Raw genomic sequence first — 15445 nt, 5'->3', positions numbered from 1 at the left:
TATGTGGTTTTTATACTTCATTTTGTTAATGTGATATAATCACATTGATTTGCAGATGTTGAGCCATTCTTGCATCCCTGGAATTGATCCCACTTGATCATGGTGTGTGATCCTTTTAATATATTGTTGAATTTGGTTTGCTTATATTTTGTTGTGGATTTTTGCATCTATGTTTATCAGTGATATTGGCCTATAATTTTCTTTTTTGTGGCATACTTGCCTGGTTTTGGTATCAAGGTAATGCTGGCCTCATTAAATGATTTTGGAAGTGTTCCCTCCTCTTCTATTTTTGGAAGGCTTTGAGAAGTGTTGGTATTAATTCTTCTTTGAATGTTGGGTAGAATTCACCAGTGAAGCCATCTGGTACCGGACTTTTGTTTGTTGAGAGGTTTTTGATTACTGATTCAATTGCCTTACTAGTAATTGGAAATAGATTTTCTATTTCTTCATGATTCAGTCTTGGTAGGTTGTATATTTCTACATTTATACATTTCTTATAGATTGACAAATTTGTTGGCATATAATTGTTCATAGCAGTCTCTTATGATCCTTTATATTTCTCGAGTATTAGTTATATGTCTCCTCTTTCATTTGAGTTTGAATCCTCTTTTTTTTTCTTGGTGAGCCTAGCTAAAAGTTTGTCAATTTTGTTTATCTTTTAAGAGAACCAGCTTTTAGTTCCATTGATCTTTTCTCTTGCCTTTTTAGTCTCTGTTTCGTTTATTTTTACAATGATCTTTGTTATTTCCTTCCTTCAACTAATTTTGGGCTTCATTTGTTCCTCTTTTTCTAGTTCCTTGAGATATAATGTTAGGTTATTTGAGATTTTTCTTGTGCCTTGATGTAGGCATTTATTGCTATGAACTTCCCTCTTAAAACTGCTTTTGTTGCATCCCATAAGTTTTGGTATTTCCACTTTCATTTGTCTCAAGGTATATTTTTAAAATTTCTCTTTTGATTTCTTCTTTGACCCATTGATTGTTCAAAAGCATGTTGTTTAATCTCTACATATTCAGAAATTTTCCATTTTCTACTTGTAATTCATTTCTAGTCTCATGCCATTGTGGTCAGGAAAGGTGCTTAATATAATTTCAGTCTTCTTAAATTTGTTAAAACTTGTTTTGTGGCCTAACATATAATCTGTTCTGGAGAATGTTCCATGTGCACTTGAGAATGTGTATTCTGTTGCTTTTGGATGGAATCTTTTTTATATATATATATATATATATATATATATATATAAAGATCTATATATATCATTTATATATTTTTTATATATATTCATCCATATGATATAATATGCCATTTAAGGCCAATGTTTCCTTATTGATTTTTCTGACCCAGTGATCTATCCATTGATGTAAGTAGGGTATTAACATTCCCTACCATTATTTATTTATTTATTTATTTATTTTTTTATTTATCTTTGCGGTACGCGGGCCTCTCACTGTTGTGGCCTCTCCCGTTGCGGAGTGCAGGCTCCGGACGTGCAGCCTCAGCGGCCATGGCTCACGGGCCCAGCCGCTCCGCGGCACGTGGGATCTTCCTGGATCGGGGCACGAACCCATGTCCCCCGCATCGGCAGGCGGGCTCTCAATCACTGCGCCACCAGGGAAGCCCTCCCATTATTTATTTATTATAAATTTATTTATTTAGTTTTGGCTGCGTTGGATCTTCGTTGCTGCACGTGGGCTTTCTCTAGTTGTGGCAAGCAGGGGCTACTCTTCGTTGCAGTGCATGGGCTTCTCATTGTGGTGGCTTCTCTTGTTGCAGGGCACAGACTCTAGGCGTGCGGGCTTCAGTAGTTGTGGCATGAGGGCTCAGTAGTTGTAGCTCGCAGGCTCTAGAGTGCAGGCTCAGTGTTTGTGGTGTATGAGCTTAGTTGCTCTGTGGCATGTGGGATCCTCCCGGACCACGGCTCGAACCTGTGTCCCCTCCATTGGCAGGTGGATTCTTAACCACTGTACCACCAGGGAAGGCCCCCCCACCATTATTTTATTGCTGTCTATTTCTCCCTTTAGGCCTGTTAGTATTTGCTTTATACATTTAGGTGCTCCTATGTTGGAGTGCATAAAAATTTACAAATGTTATATCTTCTTGTTGAATTGACCCCTTTATCATTATGAAATGCCCTTCATTGTCTCTTATTATAGTCTTTGTCTTAAAGTCTATTTTGAAGATGTTAAAAATAGCAATTTTACTCCAATAAAGATGTTAAAAAAATTTTAAAAAATAAAGTCTATTTTGTCTGGTATAATTAGAGCTATCCCAGCTTTCTTTTGGTTTCCATTTGCTTGGAATATCTTTTTCTATCCCTTCATTTTCAGTCTGTGTGTGTCCTTACATCTGAAGTGATTCTTTTGTAGGCTGCATATAGATGGGTCTTTTTAAAAAAAATCTATTTAGCCATTCTGTGTCTTCTGATTAGAGAATATAGCATATTAGTGCCCTCATAAAAGGCTCCAAAGAGCTTCCTCACCCTTTCCACTATGTGAGGATACAATGAGAAGTCTGTGACCCAGAAGAGGGCCTTCACTTGATCATGCTCAGACCCTGATCCCGGATTTTCAGCCTCCAGAACTGTGAGAAATAAATATTTATTCTTCATACGCCACCCAGTCTGTGGTAGTTTGCTATAGCAACTGCAATGGACTAAAATACCTCCCTTTGGGGACTTCCCTGGCAGTCCAATGCAGACTTCACCTTCCAATGCAGGGGGTGTGGGTTTGATCCCTGGTTGGGGAACTAAGATCCCACATGCCTTGCAGCCAAAAAAACCAAAAAACATAAAACAGAAGCAATATTGTAACAAATTCAATAAAGACTTTTAAAATGGTCCACGTCAAAAAAAAAAATCTTAAAAAAAAAAACTTCCTTTGAATGTGAGCTATCCTTAGTGAGTTACTTTTTTTAAATAAATAATTAATTATTTTTTGACTGCTTTGGGTCTTCATTGCCATGCGCGGTTATCTCTAGTTGTGGCAAGCTGGGGCTACTCTTTGTTGCGATGCACAGGCTTCTCATTGTGGTGGCTTCTCTTGTTGTGGAGCACAGGTTATAGGTGTGTGGGCTTCAGTAGTTATGGCACGTGCACTCAGTAGTTGTGGCTCGAGGGCTCTAGAGTGCAGGCTCAGTAGTTGTGGCACACAGGCTTAGTTGCTCCACAGCATGTGGGATCTTCCTGGACCAGGGCTCGAACACGTGTCCCCTGCATTGGTAGACGGATTCTTAACCACTGTGCCAACAGGGAAGCCCCATGATTTTTTTCCCCCAGTTTTATTGAGATATAATAGACATACGACACAGTATAAGTTTAAGGTGTACAGCAAAATGATTTGACTTATATAAATTGTGAAATGATTACCTCAAGTTTAGTTAACATTATAATCTCACATAGATACCAAGAAAAGAAAAAGAAAAACTTTTTTCTTTGTGATGAGAATTCTTAAGAGTTACTCTCAACTTTCCTATATATCATACAGTAGTGTTAACTGTAGTCATCATGTTGTACATTGCATCCCTAGTATTTTATCTTATAACTAGAAGTTTGTACCTTTTAACCATCTTCATTCAATTCCCTCTTCCTCCACTCCCCTGCCTTGGGTAATCACATATCTGATCTCTTTTTCCATGAGTTTGGTGGTGTTGGGTTTGGGGTTTTTTTTTGTTGCTTTGTTTGTTTTTATTCCACATATAAGTGAGATCATACAGTATTTGTCTTACTCTGTCTGACTTAACTTATTTCAGTTAGCATAATGCCTTCAAGGTCCATACATGTTAAGCAAACTTTTTTTTATGGCTGAATAATTATATGCCACAACTTCTTTATCCATTCATCTGGTAATGGATACTTAGGTTGTTTACATGTCTTGGTTATTGTAAATAATGCTGTTATGAACATGGGGTGCAGGTATCTCTTCAACAAAATGTTTTCATTTCCTTCATATATATTCCCAGGAGTGAAATTGTTACTGACCAGACTTGGGTCCACTTACTTGATGCAAAGCAAAGCCAATCTACTGACACCAGGTTGTGGTGAAGGAAAGTACAGCATTTACTACAGGGGACCAAGCAAGGAGGATGGGCATCTCGTGCTCAAAAGACCCAAACTCCTCAATGGATTTTAGGGAAGGGTTTTAAAGGCAGTGTGAGGGAGAAGGTCATGGGGTGTGTGATCAACTTGTGCACAGTTCTCTGATTGGTTGAGGGTGAGGTAACAAGGTGGTATTTCAGGGACCTCAATGATCAGTTTTCTGGCTCCAGCCAGTCTTGGGTCTAGTGCTGGTGGTCAGCATGTAGTTAACTTCCTCCACCTGGTGGAGATTTTATTATCTGCAGAATAACTAAAGGATATGGCTTAGGATATTATCTATAGCCCTTGAGAGGAATGAAAGGTCCTTGACTTTGTTTTATAGCCAAACTATTATTATTTTGTCTTGCTTGACTGCTTTCCTTTGTTTCTGCATTTTTTCACATCTCTGATTAAATTTGCTCTTTGGAACTCAGGGAAGGCTTAGGAGGCTAAAACTTTCCTACAAACAAGAGTCGGGGATCACGGGGGTTCCGTCCCTGGGAAGACTTTGTAGGGTCCTACTTGGTTTCAGAATTGCTGGATCACATGGTAGATCTATTTTTAATTTTTTGAGGAACCTCCATACTGTTTTCCATAGTGGCTGTATCAATGTACAATCCCACCAAAAATAGCACACAAGAGTTCTCTTTTCTCCACATCCTTGCCAACATTTGTAATCTCTTGTCTTTTTGATGCTAGCCATTTTAACAGGCATGAGTTGATATCTCATTGTGGTTTTGCTTTGCATTGCCCTAATGATTAGTGATGTTGAGCATCTTTTCATGTACCTGTTGGCCATTTCTATATCTTCTTTGGAAAACTATTCTGGTCCTTTGCCCAATTAAAAATCAGTTTATTTGCTTTTTGGCTATTATATGAGTTCTTTACGTATTTGGGATGGTTTGCAGATATTGTTTTCACATTCTGTGGGTTATATTTTCGTTTTGTTAACAACTTCTTTTGCTATGTAGAGCTTTTTAGTTTGATGTAGTCCCACTTATTATTTTTTTGCTTGTGCTTTAGGTGTCATATCTGAAAAATCATTGCCAAGATCCATATCAAGGAGCTTTTTTCCTATGTTTTCTTCTAGGAGTTTGATGGTTTCAGGTCTCATATTTAAGTCTTTACTCCATTTTGAGTTAATTTTTGTGAGTGGTGTAAGATAGGGGTCTAGTTTCATTCTTTTACATGTGAATATCCAATTTTCCCGGCACCGTTTATTGAAGAGACTGTCCTTTCTCCGTTCAGTATTCTTGGTTCCCTTGTCAGATGTTAGTTGACTGTATATGCATGGGTTTATTTCTGGGCTCTCGATTCTGTTCTATTGGAGTGACTGACTTTTAACAAATAGAATCCATGGCTTTCAAGTCTAGTTCATAAAGGACAATATAGACAGCTTTTGTCTGGTTTTCTTTCTCTCTTTTGGAAAGTTTGCCCTTAGAACTTAGGTACCATTGTACAGGAAGCCAAAAACTAGCCCACAAAGATGACATGGAAAAGCCTGTGTGGGAAGCAACTGAGGCACCCATTCAACAGGTAGTATCAACTTCTTGATGTGTGAATGAACAAACCATCAGAGGATTCCAGCTACCAGCCATCAAGTCTTCCTTCCACTTGAAACCCCCAGACATCATGGAGCAGAGACAAGCCATCATGATTTTGTCCTGTCTAAATTCCTAATCCACAGAATCTATGAGCATAATGAATGATTGTTTTATACCACTAAGCTTGGAGATAATTTGTTATGCAACTGTAGTAACTGGAACAGCCTCCATTCCACTTAGAGATTTGTGTGGTAATGACTGAAGAAGGCAACTTAGCCTATGGTACAGAAAACGTATAATTTCAAGCTACTGGTGGCTTATTGTGTACCAATAAGATGGATAAATCCTCATTTCTCAAACTTGAATGATGTCTCAAACTTTTTTTTTTAAATTTATTTATTTTTGGTTGTGTTGGGTCTTCATTGCTGCACATGGGCTTTCTCTAATTGTGGTGTACGGCTTCTTACTGTGGTGGCTTCTCTTATTGTGGAGCATGGGCTCTAGGCGCATGTTCTTCAGTAGTTGCAGCACTCAGGCTCAGTAGTTGTGGCTCATGGGCTCTAGAGCAGAGGCTCAGTAGTTGTGGTGCATGGGCTTAGTTGCTCCGCAGCATGTGGGGTCTTCCTGGACCAGGGATCGAACCCATGTCCCCTGCACTGGCAGGCGGATTCTCAACCACTGCGCCACCAGGGAAGCCCCTCAAACTCTTTTAAAGAAAAAAAATTTAGTATTGACTTAAACTGTATATATTGTTACATAAGTATGTACAAACATAAGACCAGTTATAAACTCCTTATTCTTAGAGCTTTATACAACTAAAAAATAAAAATAAACACAAAGAAGACTATAGAAAGGGTAAAATTCAAATTTACGACAGTAAGCAATGGATGATGTTTTGCAAAAACTATATTGCATAGGTGTGACTTTTATAATGACCATTAATGAAGCGTGTCCTTTTGCATTCCAGCCATGGGATCGGTGACTCCATTTTCCCACAACAGCTCTTCTGTATATCACTTGCCTTTCATGAGGAACAAATGCATCATTTATATATTAAGTTTGCCTCTTTAGCTTTCAATCATTTAAAGGAATGTTACTTGACATCAGTGCCATCATAAATGGTCATCCTGATAATCCAAGATATATTTATTAAAAATAAAAATAAAACCCTTGAACAAAATTGGCAGATCCTAAACCCTAGTTTGAAAAGCACTGGAGTAGATGCTTCTATATTTGAGGCATTCATTTATCACGCAGGAAGACCTCCAATGTGGGGGAAAAGGGTAAATTTGGAGACAAGAAGATTAGTTTAAAGCCAGTTGAAATAGGCCAGGTGTAAGATAACACAAGCTTGAAATAAGGCAGTAGGGAATGTAAGGAGGAGACATGTATGTGAGTTAAGTAGGTATACTCAAGATGACTTGATCAGTGATTAGATATGGAGTGTATGTTAGAGGGATGATTCTAGGATGGCTACAAGTTTCTAGTAGAGAGAGAGATTAGGCAGTTAGCAATGCCTTTCACCAGTGAAGGTTTAGTTGGAAATTTTTCATGTCAGGTTTAGGTATGTTGAGATCATGGTGCCTATGACAAACCCAACTGGAGGTGTGTAGTAATGCGGCCCAGAAGTGACTGGCTCAGCCATAGATCTGATCTAGCTCTGCCACCCTCAAAGCCATACTGAGCTATACTGCACATCCACCATAAATAAAGCATTTGTCTCAAAAGAATTGGCAAGCAATGCAGGTTTTTTTTTTAGGTTTCAAAGTCCAAAAACCTTTTTCTTCCCTTAACTATTTTAGGGTAAGTTGCTGCCATGTCTAAGCTAAATACAGAATAATGGAAGCAAGGCTGCTTTCTTTTACTCATTATAATAAGTGTGAGAGCACTGGAAGGACAGTAGTAGTTTTTTGGTCACAGAGTAACATAGTATGACTTAAAATTTCAGAGATGCAGAGCTCCAGGTGATGATAAAAATCAACAGTGAGGTTACAACAGTATTTTCCTAAACTGGATTAAAGTTGGTCACTGAAATTCATTTATTCATTCATTTAATAGATATAAACATACTGGGTACTAGAGGAGCAAAGGTAAGTGAGCCATGATTCTTACTCTTAAAGACCTTACAGACTAGAGGGGGAAATCAAGCAAGCATATGCTGTTCCGGGAGTACAAAGGAGGAGCATCTAAACCAGCTTTGTCAGGATGGAGGGAGAGCTTCTTGGAGAGGTGGCTAAACTGAATTTTGAAGTATGAGTAGGAATAAACCATTCCAAGATGAAGGGCCGTGAAGAGAGGGCAGTAAGGTCAAGCATATCTGTACAGGCCTCAAGGTGACAGAGGACATACCCATAGGGGACTGCAAGTCTTTCAGTATAACAACGGAGCAAGTAGAGATAAGGCTGTGAAGCAGGATGGCATTTTATCTGTTGTGTTAAGGAGTCCTAGACTTTACCTTAAGGGCCATGGGAAATCAATATATTTTAAATGAGTGAGTGACAGGATTAATATGCATTTTAGAAAGATTGTTCCATCTACATATCAAAGTGGAGCAAAACAACAGAGAAACCAGCTAGTAGGCTGTTGATGCAGGCAAGATGATGGTGACTTAAAGTTAAACAAGGACCTGGAGAGAAATAGGTGAATTTGAGAGATGAGGGTTTAATAATTAGAGGACTTTATGGCTAACTTGAATGTGGGGGTGAAGAAGAAGTTAAGTATGATTCCATGTTTCCAACTTGGGAACTAGATGATTTATTGATTCATAAATTATTTTTGAGCCAGGCACCATTCTAAGCACTGGGTTTAAAAGTAAACAAGGATACAGTTTCTGATGGTCTCTGCTCTTGAGGTCACTGGAGAAGTTAGACAACAAACGAACAAGTTTCAGATAATGCATGGACCAAGAATGGTGGGAATTGCACCTGTGCCTCTGAAGCTTTAAAGGTAAAGTCATAGCTGTAGGGAAGCAATGGCTGGAGTTCTTTGTTATTCTCATGAACTTTCAGAAGTCTAAGGCATTGTGGTAATGGAAAAGTGCAGAATGACAAAAATTGTATGAAAATCTTGGTTCTCCTCTTTCACTTTTACAAATCACTTAAACCTTCAGCTGCTGTACCTTGAAATAATATCAGTAAGTTTTTGCCTCCCTTATTTAATGTTCCAAGGTAGTTCTGCTAAAATTTTATTTAAAAATTAATAGAATAAATCTGTTTTACAATCTTTAAGATGCTTCCAGAAAGTTCACATGATCAAGAAAACTTACATACCTATCCAAGACAAGCTTTTCTCTATCTTGCTTTACTACTTCATTAATTGTAAATAATACAGTAGTTCCTTATCTATTAGAAGCCTTTAAGGAATAAATTCTTTCATCCAACACATATATGAGTGCTTACTTTGTTCCAGGCCCTGTATTTCAGGTTACAGAATTTCATTTGACATCCTAAACCTTACCAACTTTGAATGTATCTTTTAGAACAAAATGCATGCTTCTCTGTCTTTTTCCAGTGTATACAGAAGTTTTTAGTGAAATGAATAGTTATCCTGAGCTGAAGTATTGATAAATGTTAGTCTTGGGTGCTGTTTTTGAATTGGATGGGTCTCCTGCCATGTCATCTGTGTAGCAGATACATTGTTTGCAGTATTCAGATTTTCAGACCTGGTACTACCAAATGTTTCTACATTAAATGGCTCCATTCTACTTTTTGAATGTTTGCTAGCTTCTTTGATCCTAATTTGCCATTTCTAATCTGTCTGAAACAGAAACCCAATGATCAAACATTCTAGGAATCAAAGCCTCTGCTTTCATTATTGTACTTAGATTTTGGTGCCTGTTTTTGACACAGCTGTTAGCACTATTTTTACTCACTCTTCCCCACCCCAATCCATTCTTTGGTAATTGAGAGGATTCTTATGGTTTTTAGGTGGGCAGAATTCTTAATGAAACATAACACAAATTTAGGTATTTGTTATTTAAAGGTACTAAATAAATGTGTAAAAAATGATCACATAAGCCTTCTATTTCTATAAGCAGTAAACAGTACCTTATGATTTCATTACACAATCTGAAAATTTTTACCTGAGAGCTTGACACTTTGTTTACAAAGTTACTTTCCTAGGGCTAATTCGTAATACTCAAATGTAATCAGAACTATGCCATAATTTTGCAATAGACAGTGCATTTAATCTTCATAAATAGTCAATTTTCATCTTCCCCTTGAAGAAAGCATTTCAAACAGAAACACACAGCCTGCTCTTTTTCCCGAAGAGTTCCTGCATGTACCTACATGCACTACGTAAAAATACAAACTATTGATTCAAAGAATCCAGTTCAGCAACTAGAAATAATCAAAAAATCAAAAATCTTTCTGAAAAAGATTCAGAAAATTATTTTACCCATGAAAGACATTTACTATTTTAGAGCAAGCAGCTCGTTACAACTCATGAGAAAACTTGCAAACGAGAAATTAATTTTTCATTATGTATGGTGCTTTTCATTTTTTAAGACTTAAAAGTAGGTACCGTGGTTGATTTTAGAAAATTCCCAGGTCTTCAGAATTCTTATGATCCTCAGGGGAAGTAAAAGAAAAATGTTTTTCTTAGAAATCTTTAGCGAAAAATATATGAATCACTCTGCCTTTTCTTAATCAGCTAGACTCTCATTGGAGTATTTCATTATTCTATGACTGTGATATTGTGATTTATAATAAGCAATACATATTTGGTCTTTATCCCTGTTTCTGGTGCAGAGCTCCCCAAACCCTCAGAATTTTCTAAGTGATGAGAACAACGTTGCTTTCGTTACATTAATGAGGTGATTTTTGGACCACTTGTAAGGATGGGGGCTGGTTGCCAGGGGAACCAACCTTGACTGGGTTAGAACTTTCAGTCCCACCCTCGACCTCTATGCAGGGAGAGGGACTGGAGGTTGAATCAATCACCAGTGGTCAATGATTTAATCAATCATACCTGTGAAATGAGGCCTCCAAAAAAACCCAGATAGGCAGGGTTCAGGGAGCTTCAGGGTTGGTGAACACGTGGAGATGTGGGGAGAGGACATGGAAGCTCCACACCCTGTCCCCATGCTTTGCCCAGTGTTTATGTTCCATCTGGCTGTTCCTGAGTTACATCCTTTTATAATAAACCAGTGACCTAATAAGTAAAATGTTCGAGTTCTGTGAGCCGCTTCAGCAAATTAATCAAACCCAAGGAAACTCATGGGAACCTCTGACTTATATAGCCAGTCAGAAGTATAGGTAACAATGTGGGCTTGCAATTGGCTTAAGTGGAGGGCAGGTCTTGTGGGACTGAGCCCTTTACCTGTGGAATCTGATGCTATCTCCAGGTAGACAGTGTCAAAATTGAGTTGAACTGTGCATTGCTTGGTGGTATGCGGGAACCTCTCTCCATACACACACACCTACATACTGGAATTGGGTGCACAGGACCTTTAATGACCAACTCAATTATAATCGTATCTTCCACAAAATAGTGTAGCCCAATGTTCAGGAATGCAAGCTCCAGAATGCCTGGAGACATCTCACTTCAGCACTTACCAGCTGTGTAACCTTGAGCAAAATTTTTAATCTGTGTCGAGTTTCCTATCTGTGAGGATGGTAATAGTGCCGAGTTTCCTATCTGTGAGGATGGTAATAGTGCCTATCTCATAGAATAAAATAAAATACAGTAAAGCACTTGACAAACTGCCGAGCACGTAGTAAATACTCAATAAAATTAAGAGAAACTTCATGTTTGCAGTGATAACAATCCAGTAACTTTAAAAAAAATCTCATGAGGTAACATAAGATTCTTTGCTTATATTTAATCCAAGGTATTTTTTTAACATCTTTATTGGAGTATAATTGCTTTACAATGGTGTGTTAGTTTCTGCTTTACAACAAAGTGAATCAGTTATACATATACAATATGTTCCCATATCTCTTCCCTCTTGCGTCCCCCTCCCTCCCACCCTCTCCATGCCACCCCTTCAGGTGGTCACAAACCACCTAGCTGATCTCCCTGTGCCATGCGGCTGCTTCCCACTAGCTTTCCACCCTACGTTTGGTAGTGTATATATGTCCATGCCACTCTCTCACTTCGTCACAGCTTACCCTTCCCCCTCCCCATATCCTCAACTCCATGCTCTAGTAGGTCTGTGTTTTATTCCCATCCTACCGCTAGTCTCTTCATGACATTTTTTTTTCTTAGATTCCATATATATGTGTTAGCATACAGTATTTGTTTTTCTCCTTCTGATTTACTTCACTCTGTATGACAGACTCCAGGTCCATCCACCTCACTACAAATAACTCAGTTTCGTTTCTTTTTATGGCTGAGTAATATTCCATTGTATATATGTGCCACATCTTCTTTATCCATTTATCTGTTAATGGACATTTAGGTTGCTTCCATGTCCTGGCTATAGTAAATACAGCTGCATTGAACATTTTGGTACATGACTCTTTTTGAATTATGGTTTTCTCAGGGTATATGCCCAGTAGTGGGATTGCTGGGTCATATGGTAGTTCTATTTGTAGTTTTTTAAGGAACCTCCATCCTGTTGTCCACAGTGGCTGTATCAATTTACATTCCCACCAACAGTGCAAGAGTGTTCCCTTTTCTCCACACACACCCGCTCCAGCATTTATTGTTTCTAGATTTTTTGATGATGGCCATTCTGACTGGTGTGAGATGATATCTCATTGTAGTTTTGATTTGCATTTCTCTAATGATTAATGATGTTGAGCATTCTTTCATGTGTTTGTTGGCAATCTGTATATCTTCTTTGGAGAAAGGTCTATTTAATAAAGCCTATTTTATAGGCATATGGTGAGGATCAAATAAGATAACATTTGTAAAACAGCACACTGTCATAGAACAAAGAAAACAATAAAGCTTAGATATAATTATAATTATTAGAGAGCAGGAATCAGGTATTATCACCAGAAGACCTGGTATCTGGGATTTGGCAGGTTGCGGGTCATTGGTGAGGAGAACGGATTCAGATGTAAGTATTAACCAGTGAGCAGAAGATCATGGAATTATCTGTCCCCAAAGAGACAGAGAGTGTCCTCCACCAATTCTTGAGGCCCTTGGCATTTATTAGGGCCCTTGATAAGCGTTGGTTCCTGGTGCAGAAAAGACTCAAGAATGTCCTGACACTGATGAGTGCCAGACACTGATGTGGTCAGTAAGAGGTGTGGTTGATGTGAAGTGACCCCTCCCATCCCCAAATCCAGCTGCCCCGCCGTGGGCAGGAGCTGTCCTACCTGGAGCCTGGGGGAATGGACAGGATGACCTCAGAGGTCCTCACGAGGCATTACTAGCCTCAGGAAGCTCCAGATTTACCTGATTTCCCTCTGTCTTCTCTTACAAAACTTGGTATTTCCAGTTGTGTTGGAGGGGAGGTTGGGATGCAGACAGCCACCTTCTCTGGCTCCAAGCTAAGAGGCAGAGCACCTGGGCCCTTTCAACCCACACCCCACTGCACTGCAAGTCACCCCCAGGACCACCATCCCTTCTAACTCAGGTTCATTGCTTCTGGGGAGATCACCCCTGAGAAAAGAGCCAAGAGAGGGGGATTAGCATCCGTGCATTTCTAAATCTGTCCAGCTGTGTAAACGGTTTAGAGCAGGATAAAGCAGACCATAATTATCACAATTATAATGAGAGGGGAGAACACGGATGCAGACGTATAATCCAGATTAAAGTATGAAGGGGAGTTACACTGTCTCCCAAGGCCCTTTCTATGCTAATCCTGTGTGAGTCTATGTGGCTAAACGTGCCTGGGGACCCATCCTGATAATCTGGTGATGTGGAGACCAGTTGATTTTTGGATTTACAGCTTTCCAGGAAAACGTCGTGGGGCCTTGGAGATCAGGAGAGCATGGGGCAATGAAAGTGCAGACGGCAGCTCTGCTCAAGGCTCCAGCCCTGGAGGGGGTTGAGGGCTGGCCCGGCCCACATTGTGCTTTGCATACATGGTGAAGGGGCAGAGCCCTGGGCCAAACAAGTGTGCAGTTTGGTCCCGACCCTGGTTCACTTCTTCCCCTACCTCCTTGTCGGCCTTGCTCTGCGAAGGCCTCCTAAGGGCTTGTCTTCGGGCAGGTTCCCTAGAAGCAGAGCCTGAGTGAGATTCTCATGTAAGTGGTTGGTTAGGAGTGTGTTTGTGAAGCATCTGAGAGGGCGTGAGGGAAGCAGGACAGAGCAGAGGACAAAGCCAGGGGAAAATGCGCTATCGAGGAAGACTGCCTGATCCGACTGGGAGCCCTGAAGTGAGAGTTGCCCCCCAGAAGTTGCTACACTGAGACGGGGCTGGGCTTTTATACTCCTACGTCAGTCAGTGATTGCCCACTTGTCTCCCAGGCTTGTCTCCGTGAGGAGACTGTCCTAGGCTAAGGGCTGGCCTCTGGAGAAGTTTGCTAGGAGATGGGGAATGGGTACGCTGGCCCAGAAATGGGGGTCTGGCAGGGCACCAACAGCACCTGCTACAGAGCTCTTCCACTCCCAGATTTGTCCTCTCCTCTTTCTCTCCATGAAACATCACATTAATTAAACTCAAGAAGTTCCTCATAGGGACTTCCCTGGTGGCGCAGCGGTTAAGAATCCGCCTGCCAGTGCAGGGGACACGGGTTCGAGCCCTGGTCCAGGAAGATCCCACACGCAGCAGAGCAACTAAGCCCATGCGCCACAACTACTGAGCCCATGTGCCACAACTACTGAAGCCCGAGTACCTAGAGCCCGTTCTCTGCAACAAAGAGAAGCCACCGCAATGAGAAGCCCATGCACCGCAACAAAGAGTAGCCCCCACTCGCCGCAACTAGAGAAAGCCCGCGTGCAGCAACGAAGACCCAACACGGCCAAAAATAAATAAATAAAATAAATAAATTTATTTTAATAAAAGTGATTAATTGCTGGGATAATTCTTCCTTGACTAATCACATTTAAATGTTTATTTTAATAAGCATTCTTAAAATGCATTTTCATGTTAATTGGAGCTAAATTTGGGGGTTTTTTGTTCTTCTTTCTCTAACTGCTTTAGGTGCAAAGTTAGGTTGTTTATTCGAGATGTTTCCTGTTTCTTAAGGTAGGATTGTATTGCTATAAACTTCGCTCTTAGAACTGCTTTTGCTGCATCCCATAGGCTTTGGGTCGTCGTGTCTCCATTGTCATTTGTTTCTAGGTATTTTTTGATTTCCTCTTTGATTTCTTCAGTGATCACTTCGTTATTAATTATTGTTTAGCCTCCATGTGTTTGTATTTTTACAGATCTTTTCCTGTAATTGCTATCTAGTCTCATAGCGTTGTGGTCAGAAAAGATACTTGATACGATTTCAATTTTCTTAAATTTACCAAGGCTAGATTTGTGACCCAAGATATGATCTATCCTGGAGAATGTTCCCTGAGCACTTGAGAAAAATGTGTATTCTGTTGTTTTTGGATGTAATGTCCTATAAATATCAATTAAGTCCATCTTGTGTAATGTATCATTTAAAACTTGTGTTTCCTTATTTTTTTTCTTTTTGGATTATCTGGCCATTGGTGAAAGTGGGGTGTTAAAGTCCCCTACTATGATTGTGTTACTGTCGATTTCCCCTTTTATGGCTGTTAGTATTTGTCTTATGTATTGAGGTGCTCCTATGTTGGGTGCATAAATATTTACAATTGTTATATTTTCATTATGGATCAATCCCTTGATCATTATGTAGTTTCCTTCTTTCTCTCTTGTAATAGTCTTTATTTTAAAGTCTATTTTGTCTGATTTGAGAATTGCTACTGCAGCTTTCTTCTGATTTCCGTTTGCATGGAATATCTTTTTCCATCCCCT

The sequence above is a fragment of the Physeter macrocephalus genome, chromosome 15, assembly GCF_002837175.3.
Source record: "Physeter macrocephalus isolate SW-GA chromosome 15, ASM283717v5, whole genome shotgun sequence".
Classification (NCBI taxonomy): Eukaryota; Metazoa; Chordata; class Mammalia; order Artiodactyla; family Physeteridae; genus Physeter; species Physeter macrocephalus.
The sequence above is the reverse complement of the archived record's forward strand: the minus strand, read 5'-3'. Positions refer to the sequence as shown.